We start from the raw sequence: 7,497 nt of genomic DNA, 5'->3' as shown, positions 1-7,497 counted from the left end.
ATCTCGGTTGCGTCCATCGTTTAAGGTTATTCCCTTTCTTTGCTGTGCGCGACTAACTGTTTAATAGTTTAGATGTTAAACACTACTCTAGCCATTCTCATTGCTACTTAATTAATCTTACACGTCTAAGCCGGTTTTACTTCATTGAATCATTACCGGTTAGTTAATCGTTACTTGCTAACCTTTAAAGGTATCTTTCACCATTTATCAAAGTCCAAGGGCTATTATGTTTTTATATCATTCTTTTCTAAGTCCAGGGACCACTTCTGTAATTCTGTCAATCTTCTAGTTCGTTATCCAGCCCTTAACGAATGGGGTTCTTAACTAATGAACTCATTCATTATAACGAACTGACTGTTATAACGAACTGGTCCTTGCACGAATTGAACCTTGTAACGAACTGGTCTTTAACGAACTGAACCCTTAACGAACTGGGTTTAGTTCGTCATTCCTTCCTTAACGAATTAACATAACGAATTGAGATTAGTTCGTTAAGCTTCTATTAACGAATCAGTTTAACGAATTACCTCTAGTTTGTTATTTCAGCTTAACGAAAGCTCATAACGAATTACTTACTAATTCGTTATGTCTCCGTTAACGAACTAAGGTAGGTTCGTTACGTTCCCGCTAACGAACTAGGGTTAGGTCAGAACATTCCCTGACAAGATCTAAACCTCGTACCACATTCTCCGGCGCCGCCATTGCCGGAATAACGGGATCTCGCCGGAAAAGCGAGATCTCGCTTGTTTCACCACCGTTTTCACCGTTTTACATTCGTTATCAACCCATCATCAAGACTCATCCCTTTTCTAGCATAAAGCTTGAACCTTTATGGCTAAAACGTTCAAAACTAGATCTAGGGTTTATTTAAACGAGCCGTTCATAACCATGAGTTCGTTAAGTCCATTTTAATCTTCAAGTTTGCAACTTTACAATTTTTCTAGATCCGATCTATCATCCTACCAATTTTCATGTAAATCCGTTAATGAAAAGTAAACCTTTTTTAACGAAAACGTACCTTTGAGGTTTTTGTTTGAAATCACTCGAGATGCTCAAAACCATATCAAACGAACTCCGATTTGAGTGATTCAAGCGGCCACGGAACCGTCTCGTCCCGATCTACAAACCCATCAGCTCACCTTCTCCGGGAACCGCCGCTACAGTCGCTGGAATCGTCACTTTTGAGCTGCTGTGGTTTTACTGATAAAATTCGAACTTCCCGACCTCTGATCTAAGATCTTTTCGATGGAAAACTTCATTTATATGTCAGGATTACTCGGTTAAAATTTGAGACCGATCTGACGGCTAGATCTCCGGAAATCTTTGTGTCTTTGTGGGTGTTTTTCTCAAAAACGGGAATTGGGTTAAGTGTGTGTTTTGATGATGTAGGCTATGGTGTGGAGATGTATGAAAATGGAAAGAATTAGGGTTTTAAGAGGTATTTTACTCCCTTAAGCCCATGGACCTTAGACTCATATTTCCTTTTTGTTCCATAATTAATTCCATCTAATTAGCCTACTTATCCTTCCATCTTTATTATTTTATTTCTCTACTAACTTAAGTAAACTTTTCCATTTTAAATAAATAATGTATTAATTATTTATTCTTAGAAATTTCGGGATGTTACAGTCTACCCTCTTTATAAGAGGTTTCGTCATCGAAACCTGCTTAGTCCTTGTAAAAGGAATACTTTCTGTATTCACATTCTTTCTTGAACCGGCTTAGCTTCCTAACTTACCGGTTTATCCTTGTCTCACATTCATCGAGTGATGTTAATTAGTTTTAGCTTTCTAAGTAGCTTGTTCATGAAGTCCTTGATGATACGTTTCCTTATTCAGACTTTGCTAGTGCATATCACTTCCACAAGTATGGTCTCCTTCCTTGTCCTTTAAATTAGCACTGAATGACCACTCCATCCAATTACAACCTGTAGCAAATATAATGCTTTGCAATACGTTCAAAACATATTAATTCCAAAAAAAAGGAAACCTTTCCAGTTTCTCCTTAAGAGTTACTTCTTAAAATCCCTTTGTCTATTCCTTGAGAGAGAACACTTCTAATTCTTGAGCGCATCCATTGCATAACTTGTCGGAGGAATCCTTAAGTCACCACTTATACCTTCTTTCATTCTCAGCTCTGCATCAACATGTAAGGTTCATGAGTTATAGTTGTCCAAGGTAGCTTGATCATGAAGTCCATGATGATACATCTCCCTCTTTCTTGACTAATCAAGCCTTACGTTGTCCTATGAATCCATTGTTGTTTGCCGTTGCATATCAGGCTGTCAGATCTATCTTAACCAATTACCTTAACCGAATTCCTTTCCGGTATGTCTTGACCTTCTTTTATAATACCATTCTATCCCTTCCGTTCTAGAGGAATTCCCTTCCATGATCACATGATTATCAATTACTCACTAATCATTTGTGTCAAGACTCAGTAAATCTAAACCATATCTACGCTTTCCTTGCATGTCTTCCCACTTTTTGACCTTGATTTCTAGCATTCTCTTGCAGTGTGACTTTCGGCTCCACATTTGTAACACTTGTGGTTGTTCTTATTAGTGTTGGCAAAGTATCATGTCTATCCATAACTGTCACATACCATGGACTCATCTTCATTTGACTTCTACTAAAGCGTTTCACTTCTATTAGTATATGCCCTCATTATAACCGACATCCAGACTTATAACCTTCATCTAGGATTTGGCCTCGAAGATATCCATGACGTGGAATCCTCAAGCGACCAAATCTGATCTTCACATCATAAGTATTATCTTTCAACTCTCTGTGTAACTAGAGAATTCATTAATTTTTCATCTTGCTCTCATCCTTTGTAACTTTTAACCGTGTCTCATGGATCTCACTCATGCAATCCGAAGTACTAACTAATTTATACTACTTAGTTGTGGTGATAGCCTCTTCAACTTCACGACTTAGCGCCAGCGACCTCATTAGCCTCACCAGGATAATACTTGATTTCAAAATCACAATTCTTTTATCAGCCTTACCCATCTTCTTGTCTTATATCCTGTTCCTTCTACTTGAAGAGATATCCAAACTCTTATGACGAGTATTAATGGTGCACCTGGAAAACCTAGCATACAATTACTCTTTCTTTAGCGCTCCAACACTTCTCTCAAGTGTTTAACATGTTCGGACTTATTCCTTGAATAATTCAAGATTATCATCAACAAAAGCGATGTTAGATTTGCCCACGTTCGGATGACACACCCTATTCATCATAACCATATCTATTGTTTGAGAATTCGTCTATCCATGATATCACGAGAAACTCGTAGTATTCATATCGCGTCTGATATGTTGTCTCAGGGATGTCTGCATTTTTCACTTTCAACTGATGATAGCGTACTCTGAGGTCTATTTGCGAGGACCAACTCACACCTTGCATTTGATCAAACAAATTATCCATTTGTGGCAATATCTATTCTTCACAGTAAGCTTGTTCAAGTAGTAGAAATCTACACACATTCTCATACTTCCGTCTTTTTCGTTCATGAACATCGCCGGTACACCACGTAGGGAAATACTCGGCATAGAACACCTTCGTCGAGGAGTTCTTGTAGTCAGGACATTAACTCTTTCATCTTGGACGGCACCAGGCGGTGAGGTGCTTTCGCGACGGGTTGTGCTCCTGGTATTAACTCTATCTAGAATCCTACCTTTCGTTCCAGTGGTAATCCCGAAAGGTCCCACGGGAACACTTCTGGTTGGTCACACACTACAGGAACATCTTTCATTTCTTTCGTGTCGGTCGTAGCTTTGACAACATACGCTAGGTAGGCACTGCACCCTCGCCTTAAAAAACCTTCAGCTTCTATCATCGGAATGACGTTTGGCCTTGAACTTTCCTTATTACCATAAACCGTCACTGTGCCGCCATCCAATGACATAAACCTTTTCAACTTACTCTTACATGCTATACGATCTTTAACTCAGACGTCAAATCCATTCCCAAACGACATTGAACTCTCTTAAGGTTAATCATAAAGAGTAGAAAGGAACTCACGTCCCTCTAGTTCTACCTTACAATTCTTAACCATTCTCATACTTTGACGAAAGTATCGCTATTGGTCTCTTCCATAAAGTATCAGGTACACAACTACATTATTCTTAACGTCTTCTTTCATATTTGCTAAACTATGTAGTCTCGTACTTTCATTCCTTTTCAATTAGGATGCCTTGACTTTCACCCGTCCTTCTCGATCACCTCTACTTTCTCGTCATTCGCTTCGTTACTCACGATCCCAGCAAGTTCTTTTATGGAGTTAACTATTGCAGACATACTACTTGTCTTGACTCATTCTAGTTGGCTTATCTATGTTTCTTACATGCTACTTCCATTTGGACTTCACAGTTCGGGCTACCTTTGATGCTTCGGCGAACATTGTTGGCATTGTAGTGAGAAACATTTGAGCAACTCCCTTGGTGTATATGATTACAATCTCTAGGCGTGATCCTTCTTCTTTACTTCCTAAAGTCGAAGTCCCACTGCTTTTGTATATCGCTTTGTCACACCTTCTTCAACAGGTTTCTGGTTGGCACGTGCCTTACCACAACGTCCAGTACGATCTCCTCACGCTCATCCCTTTGTAAGTCATCTATCTTATCTCTAAGGAAACACAAACGTTATCACTCTAGGAATTATTTAGCACATGATTCGTAAGGTAAGTAGTTAATGACAGTGGCCAAGTGTAATTAACTCTTTACATTACTCCTCAGGTTCTACATGCTTCCCTTTATGATTTCAATTGTGCTAGTTTCTACTACTCACACAATCATGTAAACATACATATAACCTACATTCTTATCCCTAGAAATTAAGCTAGCATACACACATTCATTTTCTAGCAATAAAGCTAGCATACAAACATTCTTTTCTATAGCAATTAAGCTAACTTCCTTACACATTCTTACATTATACATGAAATTAATCATATACTTTACCTTTACCGAGCTTGCTTGAGTGACACTGGCATCTTCTTTCTTTACTTACTTAAATCTCATTCTCTGTTCGAGTCTAAGCATTTAGAAACTCACCTGATCTCGGTTGCGTCCGCCGTTTACGGTTATTCCCTTCCTTTGCTGTGCGCGACTAACTGTTTAATAGTTTAGATGTTAAACACTACTCTAGCCATTCTCATTGCTACTTAATTAATCTTACACGTCTAAGCCGGTTTTACTTCATTGAATCATTACCGGTTAGTTAATCGTTACTTGCTAACCTTTAAAGGTATCTTTAACCATTTATCAAAGTCCAAGGGCTATTATGTATTTATATCATTCTTTTCTAAGTCCAGGGACCATTTCTGTAATTCTGTCAATCTTCTAGTTCGTTATCCAGCCCTTAACGAATGGGGTTCTTAATGAATGAACTCATTCATTATAACGAATTTACTGTTATAACGAACTGGTACTTGCACGAATTGGACCTTGTAACGAACTGAACCCTTAACGAACTGGGTTTAGTTCGTCATTCCTTCCTTAACGAATTAACATAACGAATTGAGATTAGTTCGTTAAGTTTCTGTTAACGAATCAGTTTAACGAATTGCCTCTAGTTTGTTATTCCAGCTTAACGAAAGCTCATAACGAATTATTTGCTAATTCGTTATGTCTCCGTTAACGAACTAAGGTTGGTTCGTTACGTTCCCGCTAACGAACTAGGGTTAGGTCAGAACATTCCCTGACAAGATCTAAACCTCGTACCACATTCTCCGGCGCCGCCTTTCCGGCGCCGCCATTGCCGGAATAACGGGATCTCGCCGGAAAAGCGAGATCTCGCTTGTTTACCGTTTTACATTCGTTTTGGATGTGTGAAAAACGTATATATTATTAAAAACCAAGTTTTACCGAATTCACCTAAAAAACCACACACAATAGGCAAGTGTACCGGACGCAATGTAGCTAGCAAGTAAGAACGGATATCGAACCTTGGACACTATGGGTAAACTCTAATTATTAAACTTAAATGATTACTAACCTCGACTTTCTTTTGATTTTTTAATAATTTTTTTATTAATTAAACTAATAAAACGTAACTAATTAAAATTAACTAAAAATAAAACTTTATAAAAATTGAGTTTTAAAACAAATATGAGAAACGACTACCTAGGTAATGGAATCCTACTAGTTAAATTAATAGTTAACGAACTTGACTTGGTTGAAAAACAATATCTTAAAAATATGACATTAAAGACCATTAAAATACGCTAGATCGCCTCCCGGCCTCACCAACGACACCTTAGAACTCTAATGACATGTGAAGCTCAATTGTTAAAGGTTTGGATCACCTCCCGGTCTCACTTTGCCTAATAATATTATGGTACCTCAAAACCCAAATCACCTCCCGGTCTCTTCGAATACAATATATATTAATATAAAGAGGGTATTTTTAATTAACTTGAACACAACTTGTATCACAATAATCTTAAGGGACCTAGGATAAGTAACTCCCGTGCAATTATTACCCAAACCCGCAAAAGACAAAGATGACACAACACTAAATCACCTCCTGGTCTCTCTAGTGACAGAACAATAAAATCTAATAAACTTTTATAAATTATTCCTACGGTTATTTCGACCATAAACCGCAAACAAGTTGAAAACACAAAGTAGACAACCTAATCATGCGTCTAACAATCACCAAAAATTATTAAACACAAGTAGAATAAATATTATAATAATAAACTAAATTTAATTACTCAACAATACCATGACAAACCAATTAAAAACTTTACCATAATATTAAATCAACCAACAGTCAATAGTAGTTCGTCAAACCATCAAATCTAACATAGTGCTCAACCAAAAACTAGGCAGTATAAGGGTTTAGCTACTCATAATAAAGTATGAAACAAATATAGAATAGAATTCATAAAAGTAATTCATAATAAATGTTTAATAAAACAAACCTAACTTTCTTTTTTTTTCGCCCTCTTTGGCTTCCTCGTACAGTAGCTCCACCCAAAAACCAACACAGATTATATTCTATGTTTTGTTTGCTTCGTTTGACTTTTCAGCCGCACCCAAAACGAAAAATATAATTAATCTCTAACTTCTGTTGACTTATGCTCCAAGTAGCACACCAAACAATCAAATTATTATTCTCTCTCTCTGGCTTCACGTGAACCACCACCACCAAAAACCAAAATAATATATATCCTTCTTCCTGGCTTTCTCGTCTCTTTATATATAATCTCTTGTAGGGTTTTTAATTTGTTTTCTTTCTTTTTATTTTCTTGTGGGCCCACCAACTATCAGCCCATTTGAAATATTTCAACGAGCACCCCTGCACTTTGTAAAGGAATAAAATTCATAAGTAATTGGAACATGGTTAACGTAGAATTTTATCTTTAATAAGCATGTGAAAATGAAACTCCACCAAATATGTGGCAATTTATTCAACTAATTATTACTTTGATGCCATGGTGGTCTCAAATTTAGCATAAATACTTTAATTTAGCTCATTTAAAAA

This window comes from Bidens hawaiensis, unplaced genomic scaffold (genome assembly GCF_021521415.1).
Source record: "Bidens hawaiensis isolate Kalapana, Puna unplaced genomic scaffold, B.hawaiensis_p1.1 tig00005179_1, whole genome shotgun sequence".
NCBI lineage: Eukaryota > Viridiplantae > Streptophyta > Magnoliopsida > Asterales > Asteraceae > Bidens > Bidens hawaiensis.
This window is presented reverse-complemented; position numbering follows the sequence as displayed.